At 43.6% G+C, this 13,715-nt stretch overlaps 14 non-coding genes across 14 annotated transcripts; all 14 read left to right on the plus strand.

Moving 5' to 3' along the window:
• The first annotated feature begins 132 nt into the window (after nt 1–132).
• Nucleotides 133–215, plus strand: TRNAL-UAG (transfer RNA leucine (anticodon UAG)). Its single transcript has one exon. It is a non-coding gene; the product is annotated as a tRNA-Leu (tRNA).
• A 632-nt stretch (nt 216–847) lies between these two features.
• Nucleotides 848–930, plus strand: TRNAL-CAG (transfer RNA leucine (anticodon CAG)). Its single transcript has one exon. It is a non-coding gene; the product is annotated as a tRNA-Leu (tRNA).
• Nucleotides 931–1,116: 186 nt separating this feature from the next.
• On the plus strand, nt 1,117–1,199 carry TRNAL-AAG (transfer RNA leucine (anticodon AAG)). The gene has a single exon. It is a non-coding gene; the product is annotated as a tRNA-Leu (tRNA).
• A 1,024-nt stretch (nt 1,200–2,223) lies between these two features.
• On the plus strand, nt 2,224–2,306 carry TRNAL-UAG (transfer RNA leucine (anticodon UAG)). Its single transcript has one exon. It is a non-coding gene; the product is annotated as a tRNA-Leu (tRNA).
• Nucleotides 2,307–2,938: 632 nt separating this feature from the next.
• Nucleotides 2,939–3,021, plus strand: TRNAL-CAG (transfer RNA leucine (anticodon CAG)). Its single transcript has one exon. It is a non-coding gene; the product is annotated as a tRNA-Leu (tRNA).
• Nucleotides 3,022–5,029: 2,008 nt separating this feature from the next.
• On the plus strand, nt 5,030–5,112 carry TRNAL-CAG (transfer RNA leucine (anticodon CAG)). Its single transcript has one exon. It is a non-coding gene; the product is annotated as a tRNA-Leu (tRNA).
• Nucleotides 5,113–5,298: 186 nt separating this feature from the next.
• On the plus strand, nt 5,299–5,381 carry TRNAL-AAG (transfer RNA leucine (anticodon AAG)). Its single transcript has one exon. It is a non-coding gene; the product is annotated as a tRNA-Leu (tRNA).
• A 1,024-nt stretch (nt 5,382–6,405) lies between these two features.
• On the plus strand, nt 6,406–6,488 carry TRNAL-UAG (transfer RNA leucine (anticodon UAG)). The gene has a single exon. It is a non-coding gene; the product is annotated as a tRNA-Leu (tRNA).
• Nucleotides 6,489–8,495: 2,007 nt separating this feature from the next.
• On the plus strand, nt 8,496–8,578 carry TRNAL-UAG (transfer RNA leucine (anticodon UAG)). Its single transcript has one exon. It is a non-coding gene; the product is annotated as a tRNA-Leu (tRNA).
• A 901-nt stretch (nt 8,579–9,479) lies between these two features.
• Nucleotides 9,480–9,562, plus strand: TRNAL-AAG (transfer RNA leucine (anticodon AAG)). Its single transcript has one exon. It is a non-coding gene; the product is annotated as a tRNA-Leu (tRNA).
• Nucleotides 9,563–10,586: 1,024 nt separating this feature from the next.
• Nucleotides 10,587–10,669, plus strand: TRNAL-UAG (transfer RNA leucine (anticodon UAG)). Its single transcript has one exon. It is a non-coding gene; the product is annotated as a tRNA-Leu (tRNA).
• Nucleotides 10,670–11,301: 632 nt separating this feature from the next.
• Nucleotides 11,302–11,384, plus strand: TRNAL-CAG (transfer RNA leucine (anticodon CAG)). The gene has a single exon. It is a non-coding gene; the product is annotated as a tRNA-Leu (tRNA).
• Nucleotides 11,385–11,570: 186 nt separating this feature from the next.
• TRNAL-AAG (transfer RNA leucine (anticodon AAG)) lies at nt 11,571–11,653 on the plus strand. Its single transcript has one exon. It is a non-coding gene; the product is annotated as a tRNA-Leu (tRNA).
• Nucleotides 11,654–13,392: 1,739 nt separating this feature from the next.
• On the plus strand, nt 13,393–13,475 carry TRNAL-CAG (transfer RNA leucine (anticodon CAG)). The gene has a single exon. It is a non-coding gene; the product is annotated as a tRNA-Leu (tRNA).
• The last annotated feature ends 240 nt before the right edge of the window (nt 13,476–13,715 follow it).

Genomic DNA, 13,715 nt, shown 5'->3' on the forward strand with positions numbered 1-13,715 from the left:
GTATGTGTTCTGCTGTGTTTATTGTCCTGTGCATAAAGTTGCACCTTGTGTTTGAAGGTTTAAATTATTTCAGGCTTGCATTGAGGTAGACGTTTCTGAGTAACTTTTATTCATTTCTTAAAAGCATATACTGTCAGGATGGCCGAGAGGTCTAAGGCGCTGTGTTTAGGCCACAGTCTCCTTTGGAGGCGTGGGTTCGAATCCCACTTCTGACATGCCTTTTGGAGATTTAATCTCCTTTATCAGGTTAACATCTGATGGAAGTTGCATCTGTTGGTCTTCACTTGGCACGTTATTCCGTTCTCCTCTTGTCAAGAGAGATGGGGTTTCTCATATATTTAGGTTCTATAACGTCTTGCTGACAAAGCGCAATCCTTACCAAATGAGCATAGGACCCATGTAAGAGGTCATCTGGAAGAGTCATGCTCTTGTATGCCCTGGCCAGACGGGCCCAGCAAATTTGGAAGAATGCCATTCATCTGGTAGACAACTGGACTCCAGCACACTTACAGCAATTTCCTCAGGGCTTTGATCAGGGGCTGCTTAAATTTGCATACTCCACCCTATGTTGTGACTTTGAGATCCCTTGTTGAAATTGCTTTAGCCAGCCAAGAGGTGGCTATTGTCTCAATTTCAAAGCAGCTTTGAGCCGTTCAAGTGGCTGGTGAATAGCACTTTCTCTTTGTTCGCCTCAAAGTTCTAAAGATTTCTCCATAGGTCCTGCTCTGTACAGATTGTTCAAAGATCTGTTGGAAGTGCATATAATAGGATAAATAAATTGAGGGCATTCCTTTTCAGTACCTCACCTGCATGGCTGTCTGGCCTCTGGAAGATGCTGGGAAAGAAAGTCAGGATGGCCGAGTGGTCTAAGGCGCTGCGTTCAGGTCGCAGTCTCCTCTGGAGGCGTGGGTTCAAATCCCACTTCTGACAGTCCTGTGTTGACTCTAATTATTTTCTTGAGAAATATGATCATTTCCCTCGCAGTGGCTTATAGGATTGTCTTCTTGGAAGAGTGCAGTGAGTTTTTTTCTTGCTCTAGCCACTATTGGCCTCAGCTATGTGCATTTTTTGGTTCCTAATATCTTTCTCACCCTTTAGATGAAAAAGCAGCATGGGGTCAGGATGGCCGAGTGGTCTAAGGCGCTGCGTTAAGGCCGCAGTCTCTCCTGGAGGCGTGGGTTCGAATCCCACTTCTGACAAAACTTGAATTCCATTTTCTCTCTCAGTTCCTTTAGATTCTCAGCTAAAAATTGGCAATGTAAATAATATCTGAATAAGTACCAAACTTCAGTTTCAACTGCAAATGCATTTGCCCTATTCTATCTTTAACGTTAATGTAATATTCTTCTAGCACTCGTGGTGTTTTATATTTGTTTTGTGGGGTACTTTAAAAATCTTTTTTATGAAAGAAATGGGTTACATTAAGTCTTGTGATGTTTTAGGTTTCCAATAAGGAGGTTTTAAATTTTATGTCACGTCATTTTCAGATGCTTCATTCAAGAGATGTTTCCACTATAGAATGCAGAGTAAGGGCAAAAATACAAGTGATAGAGCGAGTGAGTGAGAAGAAGTGTTGTGGAAGGAGAGAATGAAACAAAGACAGAGTGAGTGAACGGCAGGGAGGCATAGAAGAGTAGTCTAGTAGTGAAGGAGACCTGCTTTTCACTGCTCTTGACCTCCCACCCATCCCCAAACAACCACAAACATACCTTCTGTGAAAAGTTGGTATGCAGAATTTCACGCCTCAGCAAGTGAGGGTGAGTCCCAGGCCAGGGGCTAAAGAGCAAAAGAGTGCCTGTGCTCAGACTTTCCCTGCTAGGGATAGTTTATCTGGAACAAGGCCTACTCTCTTGTATCCAGCAAGGATCTAGAAATCCTGCATGAATCTGCTAGGCACATTGGCAGCATAAATTTGCATAAACTGCCCCACCTATTGCCTTCCTACTTCCTGTGCTGTAGTTGTTTGTGTAGAGAGAGAGGTCGCAGGCAAGGAAATGTTGTGAGTCGGATACAGGACCCTAAATAGCTGGTGAGAGGTATGTGGTGTTCTAAAAGCATGAAAACTGTATACCTGTGAAATAAAGTGCTTTCGTATGTGTTCTTCTGTGTTTATTGTCCTGTGCATAAAGTTGCACCTTGTGTTTGAAGGTTTAAATTATTTCAGGCTTGCATGGAGGTAGACGTTTCTGAGTAACTTTTATTCATTTCTTAAAAGCCTATACTGTCAGGATGGCCGAGAGGTCTAAGGCGCTGTGTTTAGGCCACAGTCTCCTTTGGAGGCGTGGGTTCGAATCCCACTTCTGACATGCCTTTTGGAGATTTAATCTCCTTTATCAGGTTAACATCTGATGGAAGTTGCATCTGTTGGTCTTCACTTGGCACGTTATTCCGTTCTCCTCTTGTCAAGAGAGATGGGGTTTCTCATATATTTAGGTTCTATAACGTCTTGCTGACAAAGCGCAATCCTTACCAAATGAGCATAGGACCCATGTAAGAGGTCATCTGGAAGAGTCATGCTCTTGTATGCCCTGGCCAGACGGGCCCTGCAAATTTGGAAGAATGCCATGCATCTGGTAGACAACTGGACTCCAGCACACTTACAGCAATTTCCTTAGGGCTTTGATCAGGGGCTGCTTAAATTTGCATACTCCACCCTATGTTGTGACTTTGAGATCCCTTGTTGAAATTGCTTTAGCCAGCCAAGAGGTGGCTATTGTCTCAATTTCAAAGCAGCTTTGAGCCGTTCAAGTGGCTGGTGAATAGCACTTTCTCTTTGTTCGCCTCAAAGTTCTAAAGAGTTCTCCATAGGTCCTGCTCTGTACAGATTGTTCAAAGATCTGTTGGAAGTGCATATGCTAGGATAAATAAATTGAGGGCATTCCTTTTCAGTACCTCACCTGCATGGCTGTCTGGCCTCTGGAAGATACTGGGAAAGCAAGTCAGGATGGCCGAGTGGTCTAAGGCGCTGCGTTCAGGTCGCAGTCTCCTCTGGAGGCGTGGGTTCAAATCCCACTTCTGACAGTCCTGTGTTTACTCTAATTATTTTCTTGAGAAATATGATCATTTCCCTCGCAGTGGCTTATAGGATTGTCTTCTTGGAAGAGTGCAGTGAGTTTTTTTCTTGCTCTAGCCACTATTGGCCTAAGCTCTGTGCATTTTTTGGTTCCTAATATCTTTCTCACCCTTTAGATGAAAAAGCAGCATGGGGTGAGGATGGCCGAGTGGTCTAAGGCGCTGCGTTAAGGCCGCAGTCTCTCCTGGAGGCGTTGGTTCAAATCCCACTTCTGACAAAACTTGAATTCCATTTTCTCTCTCAGTTCCTTTAGAATCTCAGCCAAAAATTGGCAATGTAAATAATATCTGAATAAGTACCAAACTTCAGTTTCAACTGCAAATGCATTTGCCCTATTCTATCTTTAACGTTAATGTAATATTCTTCTAGCACTCGTGGTGTTTTATATTTCTTTTGTGGGGTACTTTAAAAATCTTTTTTATGAAAGAAATGGGTTACATTAAGTCTTGTGATGTTTTAGGTTTCCAATAAGGAGGTTTTAAATTTTATGTCACGTCATTTTCAGATGCTTCATTCAAGAGATGTTTCCACTATAGAATGCAGAGCAAGGGCAAAAATACAAGTGATAGAGCGAGTGAGTGAGAAGGAGTGTTGTGGAAGGAGAGAATGAAACAAAGACAGAGTGAGTGAATGGCAGGGAGGCATAGAAGAGGAGTCTAGTAGTGAAGGAGACCTGCTTTTCCCTGCTCTTGACCTCCCACCCATCCCCAAACAACCACAAACATACCTTCTGTGCAAAGTTGGTATGCAGAATTTCACGCCTCAGCAAGTGAGGGTGAGTCCCAGGCCAGGGGCTAAAGAGCAAAAGAGTGCCTGTGCTCAGACTTTCCCTGCTAGGGATAGTTTATCTGGAACAAGGCCTACTCTCTTGTATCCAGCAAGGATCTAGAAATCCTGCATGAATCTGCAAGGCACATTGGCAGCATAAATTTGCATAAACTGCCCCACCTATTGCCTTCCTACTTCCTGTGCTGTAGTTGTTTGTGTAGAGAGAGAGGTCGCAGGCAAGGAAATGTTGTGAGTCGGATACAGGACCCTAAATAGCTGGTGAGAGGTATGTGGTGTTCTAAAAGCATGAAAACTGTATACCTGTGAAATAAAGTGCTTTCGTATGTGTTCTTCTGTGTTTATTGTCCTGTGCATAAAGTTGCACCTTGTGTTTGAAGGTTTAAATTATTTCAGGCTTGCATGGAGGTAGACGTTTCTGAGTAACTTTTATTCATTTCTTAAAAGCCTATACTGTCAGGATGGCCGAGAGGTCTAAGGCGCTGTGTTTAGACCACAGTCTCCTTTGGAGGCGTGTGTTCGAATCCCACTTCTGACATGCCTTTTGGAGATTTAATCTCCTTTATCAGGTTAACATCTGATGGAAGTTGCATCTGTTGGTCTTCACTTCGCACGTTATTCCGTTCTCCTCTTGTCAAGAGAGATGGGGTTTCTCATATATTTAGGTTCTATAACGTCTTGCTGACAAAGCGCAATCCTTACCAAATGAGCATAGGACCCATGTAAGAGGTCATCTGGAAGAGTCATGCTCTTGTATGCACTGGCCAGACGGGCCCTGCAAATTTGGAAGAATGCCATGCATCTGGTAGACAACTGGACTCCAGCACACTTACAGCAATTTCCTTAGGGCTTTGATCAGGGGCTGCTTAAATTTGCATACTCCACCCTATGTTGTGACTTTGAGATCCCTTGTTGAAATTGCTTTAGCCAGCCAAGAGGTGGCTATTGTCTCAATTTCAAAGCAGCTTTGAGCCGTTCAAGTGGCTGGTGAATAGCACTTTCTCTTTGTTCGCCTCAAAGTTCTAAAGAGTTCTCCATAGGTCCTGCTCTGTACAGATTGTTCAAAGATCTGTTGGAAGTGCATATAATAGGATAAATAAATTGAGGGCATTCCTTTTCAGTACCTCACCTGCATGGCTGTCTGGCCTCTGGAAGCTGCTGGGAAAGAAAGTCAGGATGGCCGAGTGGTCTAAGGCGCTGCGTTCAGGTCGCAGTCTCCTCTGGAGGCGTGGGTTCAAATCCCACTTCTGACAGTCCTGTGTTTACTCTAATTATTTTCTTGAGAAATATGATCATTTCCCTCGCAGTGGCTTATAGGATTGTCTTCTTGGAAGAGTGCAGTGAGTTTTTTTCTTGCTCTAGCCACTATTGGCCTCAGCTCTGTGCATTTTTTGGTTCCTAATATCTTTCTCACCCTTTAGATGAAAAAGCAGCATGGGGTCAGGATGGCCGAGTGGTCTAAGGCGCTGCGTTAAGGCCGCAGTCTCTCCTGGAGGCGTGGGTTCGAATCCCACTTCTGACAAAACTTGAATTCCATTTTCTCTCTCAGTTCCTTTAGAATCTCAGCTAAAAATTGGCAATGTAAATAATATCTGAATAAGTACCAAACTTCAGTTTCAACTCCAAATGCATTTGCCCTATTCTATCTTTAACGTTAATGTAATATTCTTCTAGCACTCGTGGTGTTTTATATTTGTTTTGTGGGGTACTTTAAAAATCTTTTTTATGAAAGAAATGGGTTACATTAAGTCTTGTGATGTTTTAGGTTTCCAATAAGGAGGTTTTAAATTTTATGTCACGTCATTTTCAGATGCTTCATTCAAGAGATGTTTCCGCTATAGAATGCAGAGCAAGGGCAAAAATACAAGTGATAGAGCGAGTGAGTGAGAAGGAGTGTTGTGGAAGGAGAGAATGAAACAAAGACAGAGTGAGTGAACGGCAGGGAGGCATAGAAGAGGAGTCTAGTAGTGAAGGAGACCTGCTTTTCCCTGCTCTTGACCTCCCACCCATCCCCAAACAACCACAAACATACCTTCTGTGCAAAGTTGGTATGCAGAATTTCACGCCTCAGCAAGTGAGGGTGAGTCCCAGGCCAGGGGCTAAAGAGCAAAAGAGTGCCTGTGCTCAGACTTTCCCTGCTAGGGATAGTTTATCTGGAACAAGGCCTACTCTCTTGTATCCAGCAAGGATCTAGAAATCCTGCATGAATCTGCAAGGCACATTGGCAGCATAAATTTGCATAAACTGCCCCACCTATTGCCTTCCTACTTCCTGTGCTGTAGTTGTTTGTGTAGAGAGAGAGGTCGCAGGCAAGGAAATGTTGTGAGTCGGATACAGGACCCTAAATAGCTGGTGAGAGGTATGTGGTGTTCTAAAAGCATGAAAACTGTATACCTGGGAAATAAAGTGCTTTCGTATGTGTTCTTCTGTGTTTATTGTCCTGTGCATAAAGTTGCACCTTGTGTTTGAAGGTTTAAATTATTTCAGGCTTGCATTGAGGTAGACGTTTCTGAGTAACTTTTATTCATTTCTTAAAAGCATATACTGTCAGGATGGCCGAGAGGTCTAAGGCGCTGTGTTTAGGCCACAGTCTCCTTTGGAGGCGTGGGTTCGAATCCCACTTCTGACATGCCTTTTGGAGATTTAATCTCCTTTATCAGGTTAACATCTGATGGAAGTTGCATCTGTTGGTCTTCACTTGGCACGTTATTCCGTTCTCCTCTTGTCAAGAGAGATGGGGTTTCTCATATATTTAGGTTCTATAACGTCTTGCTGACAAAGCGCAATCCTTACCAAATGAGCATAGGACCCATGTAAGAGGTCATCTGGAAGAGTCATGCTCTTGTATGCCCTGGCCAGACGGGCCCTGCAAATTTGGAAGAATGCCATGCATCTGGTAGACAACTGGACTCCAGCACACTTACAGCAATTTCCTTAGGGCTTTGATCAGGGGCTGCTTAAATTTGCATACTCCACCCTATGTTGTGACTTGAGATCCCTTGTTGAAATTGCTTTAGCCAGCCAAGAGGTGGCTATTGTCTCAATTTCAAAGCAGCTTTGAGCCGTTCAAGTGGCTGGTGAATAGCACTTTCTCTTTGTTCGCCTCAAAGTTCTAAAGAGTTCTCCATAGGTCCTGCTCTGTACAGATTGTTCAAAGATCTGTTGGAAGTGCATATGCTAGGATAAATAAATTGAGGGCATTCCTTTTCAGTACCTCACCTGCATGGCTGTCTGGCCTCTGGAAGATGCTGTGAAAGCAAGTCAGGATTGCCGAGTGGTCTAAGGCGCTGCGTTCAGGTCGCAGTCTCCTCTGGAGGCGTGGGTTCAAATCCCACTTCTGACAGTCCTGTGTTTACTCTAATTATTTTCTTGAGAAAAAAGATCATTTCCCTCGCAGTGGCTTATAGGATTGTCTTCTTGGAAGAGTGCAGTGAGTTTTTTTCTTGCTCTAGCCACTATTGGCCTAAGCTCTGTGCATTTTTTGGTTCCTAATATCTTTCTCACCCTTTAGATGAAAAAGCAGCATGGGGTCAGGATGGCCGAGTGGACTAAGGCACTGCGTTAAGGCCGCAGTCTCTCCTGGAGGCGTTGGTTCAAATCCCACTTCTGACAAAACTTGAATTCCATTTTCTCTCTCAGTTCCTTTAGAATCTCAGCCAAAAATTGGCAATGTAAATAATATCTGAATAAGTACCAAACTTCAGTTTCAACTGCAAATGCATTTGCCCTATTCTATCTTTAACGTTAATGTAATATTCTTCTAGCACTCGTGGTGTTTTATATTTCTTTTGTGGGGTACTTTAAAAATCTTTTTTATGAAAGAAATGGGTTACATTAAGTCTTGTGATGTTTTAGGTTTCCAATAAGGAGGTTTTAAATTTTATGTCACGACATTTTCAGATGCTTCATTCAAGAGATGTTTCCACTATAGAATGCAGAGCAAGGGCAAAAATACAAGTGATAGAGCGAGTGAGTGAGAAGGAGTGTTGTGGAAGGAGAGAATGAAACAAAGACAGAGTGAGTGAATGGCAGGGAGGCATAGAAGAGGAGTCTAGTAGTGAAGGAGACCTGCTTTTCCCTGCTCTTGACCTCCCACCCATCCCCAAACAACCACAAACATACCTTCTGTGCAAAGTTGGTATGCAGAATTTCACGCCTCAGCAAGTGAGGGTGAGTCCCAGGCCAGGGGCTAAAGAGCAAAAGAGTGCCTGTGCTCAGACTTTCCCTGCTAGGGATAGTTTATCTGGAACAAGGCCTACTCTCTTGTATCCAGCAAGGATCTAGAAATCCTGCATGAATCTGCAAGGCACATTGGCAGCATAAATTTGCATAAACTGCCCCACCTATTGCCTTCCTACTTCCTGTGCTGTAGTTGTTTGTGTAGAGAGAGAGGTCGCAGGCAAGGAAATGTTGTGAGTCGGATACAGGACCCTAAATAGCTGGTGAGAGGTATGTGGTGTTCTAAAAGCATGAAAACTGTATACCTGTGAAATAAAGTGCTTTCGTATGTGTTCTTCTGTGTTTATTGTCCTGTGCATAAAGTTGCACCTTGTGTTTGAAGGTTTAAATTATTTCAGGCTTGCATGGAGGTAGACGTTTCTGAGTAACTTTTATTCATTTCTTAAAAGCCTATACTGTCAGGATGGCCGAGAGGTCTAAGGCGCTGTGTTTAGGCCACAGTCTCCTTTGGAGGCGTGGGTTCGAATCCCACTTCTGACATGCCTTTTGGAGATTTAATCTCCTTTATCAGGTTAACATCTGATGGAAGTTGCATCTGTTGGTCTTCACTTCGCACGTTATTCCGTTCTCCTCTTGTCAAGAGAGATGGGGTTTCTCATATATTTAGGTTCTATAACGTCTTGCTGACAAAGCGCAATCCTTACCAAATGAGCATAGGACCCATGTAAGAGGTCATCTGGAATAGTCATGCTCTTGTATGCACTGGCCAGACGGGCCCTGCAAATTTGGAAGAATGCCATGCATCTGGTAGACAACTGGACTCCAGCACACTTACAGCAATTTCCTTAGGGCTTTGATCAGGGGCTGCTTAAATTTGCATACTCCACCCTATGTTGTGACTTTGAGATCCCTTGTTGAAATTGCTTTAGCCAGCCAAGAGGTGGCTATTGTCTCAATTTCAAAGCAGCTTTGAGCCGTTCAAGTGGCTTGTGAATAGCACTTTCTCTTTGTTCGCCTCAAAGTTCTAAAGAGTTCTCCATAGGTCCTGCTCTGTACAGATTGTTCAAAGATCTGTTGGAAGTGCATATAATAGGATAAATAAATTGAGGGCATTCCTTTTCAGTACCTCACCTGCATGGCTGTCTGGCCTCTGGAAGATGCTGGGAAAGCAAGTCAGGATGGCCGAGTGTTCTAAGGCGCTGCGTTCAGGTCGCAGTCTCCTCTGGAGGCGTGGGTTCAAATCCCACTCCTGACAGTCCTGTGTTTACTCTAATTTTTTTCTTGAGAAATATGATCATTTCCCTCGCAGTGGCTTATAGGATTGTCTTCTTGGAAGAGTGCAGTGAGTTTTTTTCTTGCTCTAGCCACTATTGCCCTCAGCTCTGTGCATTTTTTGGTTCCTAATATCTTTCTCACCCTTTAGATGAAAAAGCAGTATGGGGTCAGGATGGCCGAGTGGTCTAAGGCGCTGCGTTAAGGCCGCAGTCTCTCCTGGAGGCGTGGGTTTGAATCCCACTTCTGACAAAACTTGAATTCCATTTTCTCTCTCAGTTCCTTTAGAATCTCAGCTAAAAATTGGCAATGTAAATAATATCTGAATAAGTACCAAACTTCAGTTTCAACTGCAAATGCATTTGCCCTATTCTATCTTTAACGTTAATGTAATATTCTTCTAGCACTCGTGGTGTTTTATATTTGTTTTGTGGGGTACTTTAAAAATCTTTTTTATGAAAGAAATGGGTTACATTAAGTCTTGTGATGTTTTAGGTTTCCAATAAGGAGGTTTTAAATTTTATGTCACGTCATTTTCAGATGCTTCATTCAAGAGATGTTTCCACTATAGAATGCAGAGCAAGGGCAAAAATACAAGTGATAGAGCGAGTGAGTGAGAAGGAGTGTTGTGGAAGGAGAGAATGAAACAAAGACAGAGTGAGTGAATGGCAGGGAGGCATAGAAGAGGAGTCTAGTAGTGCAGGAGACCTGCTTTTCCCTGCACTTGACCTCCCACCCATCCCCAAACAACCACAAACATACCTTCTGTGCAAAGTTGGTATGCAGATTTTCACGCCTCAGCAAGTGAGGGTGAGTCCCAGGCCAGGGGCTAAAGAGCAAAAGAGTGCCTGTGCTCAGACTTTCCCTGCTAGGGATAGTTTATCTGGAACAAGGCCTACTCTCTTGTATCCAGCAAGGATCTAGAAATCCTGCATGAATCTGCAAGGCACATTGGCAGCATAAATTTGCATAAACTGCCCCACCTATTGCCTTCCTACTTCCTGTGCTGTAGTTGTTTGTGTAGAGAGAGAGGTCGCAGGCAAGGAAATGTTGTGAGTCGGATACAGGACCCTAAATAGCTGGTGAGAGGTATGTGGTGTTCTAAAAGCATGAAAACTGTATACCTGTGAAATAAAGTGCTTTCGTATGTGTTCTTCTGTGTTTATTGTCCTGTGCATAAAGTTGCACCTTGTGTTTGAAGGTTTAAATTATTTCAGGCTTGCATGGAGGTAGACATTTCTGAGTAACTTTTATTCATTTCTTAAAAGCCTATACTGTCAGGATGGCCGAGAGGTCTAAGGCGCTGTGTTTAGACCACAGTCTCCTTTGGAGGCGTGGGTTCGAATCCCACTTCTGACATGCCTTTTGGAGATTTAATCTCCTTTATCAGGTTAACATCTGATGGAAGTTGCATCTGTTGGTCCTCACTTCGCACGTTATTCCGTTCTCCTCTTGTCAAGAGAGATGGGGTTTCTCATATATTTAGGTTCTATAACGTCTTGCTGACAAAGCGCAATCCTTACCAAATGAGCATAGGACCCATGTAAGAGGTCATCTGGAAGAGTCATGCTCTTGTATGCACTGGCCAGACGGGCCCTGCAAATTTGGAAGAATGCCATGCATCTGGTAGACAACTGGACTCCAGCACACTTACAGCAATTTCCTTAGGGCTTTGATCAGGGGCTGCTTAAATTTGCATACTCCACCCTATGTTCTGACTTTGAGATCCCTTGTTGAAATTGCTTTAGCCAGCCAAGAGGTGGCTATTGTCTCAATTTCAAAGCAGCTTTGAGCCGTTCAAGTGGCTGGTGAATAGCACTTTCTCTTTGTTCGCCTCAAAGTTCTAAAGAGTTCTCCATAGGTCCTGCTCTGTACAGATTGTTCAAAGATCTGTTGGAAGTGCATATAATAGGATAAATAAATTGAGGGCATTCCTTTTCAGTACCTCACCTGCATGGCTGTCTGGCCTCTGGAAGATGCTGGGAAAGAAAGTCAGGATGGCCGAGTGGTCTAAGGCGCTGCGTTCAGGTCGCAGTCTCCTCTGGAGGCGTGGGTTCAAATCCCACTTCTGACAGTCCTGTGTTGACTCTAATTATTTTCTTGAGAAATATGATCATTTCCCTCGCAGTGGCTTATAGGATTGTCTTCTTGGAAGAGTGCAGTGAGTTTTTTTCTTGCTCTAGCCACTATTGGCCTCAGCTATGTGCATTTTTTGGTTCCTAATATCTTTCTCACCCTTTAGATGAAAAAGCAGCATGGGGTCAGGATGGCCGAGTGGTCTAAGGCGCTGCGTTAAGGCCGCAGTCTCTCCTGGAGGCGTGGGTTCGAATCCCACTTCTGACAAAACTTGAATTCCATTTTCTCTCTCAGTTCCTTTAGATTCTCAGCTAAAAATTGGCAATGTAAATAATATCTGAATAAGTACCAAACTTCAGTTTCAACTGCAAATGCATTTGCCCTATTCTATCTTTAACGTTAATGTAATATTCTTCTAGCACTCGTGGTGTTTTATATTTGTTTTGTGGGGTACTTTAAAAATCTTTTTTATGAAAGAAATGGGTTACATTAAGTCTTGTGATGTTTTAGGTTTCCAATAAGGAGGTTTTAAATTTTATGTCACGTCATTTTCAGATGCTTCATTCAAGAGATGTTTCCACTATAGAATGCAGAGTAAGGGCAAAAATACAAGTGATAGAGCGAGTGAGTGAGAAGAAGTGTTGTGGAAGGAGAGAATGAAACAAAGACAGAGTGAGTGAACGGCAGGGAGGCATAGAAGAGTAGTCTAGTAGTGAAGGAGACCTGCTTTTCACTGCTCTTGACCTCCCACCCATCCCCAAACAACCACAAACATACCTTCTGTGAAAAGTTGGTATGCAGAATTTCACGCCTCAGCAAGTGAGGGTGAGTCCCAGGCCAGGGGCTAAAGAGCAAAAGAGTGCCTGTGCTCAGACTTTCCCTGCTAGGGATAGTTTATCTGGAACAAGGCCTACTCTCTTGTATCCAGCAAGGATCTAGAAATCCTGCATGAATCTGCTAGGCACATTGGCAGCATAAATTTGCATAAACTGCCCCACCTATTGCCTTCCTACTTCCTGTGCTGTAGTTGTTTGTGTAGAGAGAGAGGTCGCAGGCAAGGAAATGTTGTGAGTCGGATACAGGACCCTAAATAGCTGGTGAGAGGTATGTGGTGTTCTAAAAGCATGAAAACTGTATACCTGTGAAATAAAGTGCTTTCGTATGTGTTCTTCTGTGTTTATTGTCCTGTGCATAAAGTTGCACCTTGTGTTTGAAGGTTTAAATTATTTCAGGCTTGCATGGAGGTAGACGTTTCTGAGTAACTTTTATTCATTTCTTAAAAGCCTATACTGTCAGGATGGCCGAGAGGTCTAAGGCGCTGTGTTCAGGCCACAGTCTCCTTTGGAGGCGTGGGTTCGAATCCCACTTCTGACATGCCTTTTGGAGATTTAATCTCCTTTATCAGGTTAACATCTGATGGAAGTTGCATCTGTTGGTCTTCACTTGGCACGTTATTCCGTTCTCCTCTTGTCAAGAGAGATGGGGTTTCTCATATATTTAGGTTTTATAACGTCTTGCTGACAAAGCGCAATCCTTACCAAATGAGCATAGGACCCATGTAAGAGGTCATCTGGAAGAGTCATGCTCTTGTATGCCCTGGCCAGACGGGCCCTGCAAATTTGGAAGAATGCCATGCATCTGGTAGACAACTGGACTCCAGCACACTTACAGCAATTTCCTTAGGGCTTTGATCAGGGGCTGCTTAAATTTGCATACTCCACCCTATGTTGTGACTTTGAGATCCCTTGTTGAAATTGCTTTAGCCAGCCAAGAGGTGGCTATTGTCTCAATTTCAAAGCAGCTTTGAGCCGTTCAAGTGGCTGGTGAATAGCACTTTCTCTTTGTTCGCCTCAAAGTTCTAAAGAGTTCTCCATAGGTCCTGCTCTGTACAGATTGTTCAAAGATCTGTTGGAAGTGCATATGCTAGGATAAATAAATTGAGGGCATTCCTTTTCAGTACCTCACCTGCATGGCTGTCTGGCCTCTGGAAGATACTGGGAAAGCAAGTCAGGATGGCCGAGTGGTCTAAGGCGCTGCGTTCAGGTCGCAGTCTCCTCTGGAGGCGTGGGTTCAAATCCCACTTCTGACAGTCCTGTGTTTACTCTAATTATTTTCTTGAGAAATATGATCATTTCCCTCGCAGTGGCTTATAGGATTGTCTTCTTGGAAGAGTGCAGTGAGTTTTTTTCTTGCTCTAGCCACTATTGGCCTTAGCTCTGTGCATTTTTTGGTTCCTAATATCTTTCTCACCCTTTAGATGAAAAAGCAGCATGGGGTGAGGATGGCCGAGTGGTCTAAGGCGCTGCGTTAAGGCCGCAGTCTCTCCTGG

This window comes from Triturus cristatus, unplaced genomic scaffold (assembly GCF_964204655.1).
Source record: "Triturus cristatus unplaced genomic scaffold, aTriCri1.1 SCAFFOLD_262, whole genome shotgun sequence".
Taxonomy (NCBI): domain Eukaryota; kingdom Metazoa; phylum Chordata; class Amphibia; order Caudata; family Salamandridae; genus Triturus; species Triturus cristatus.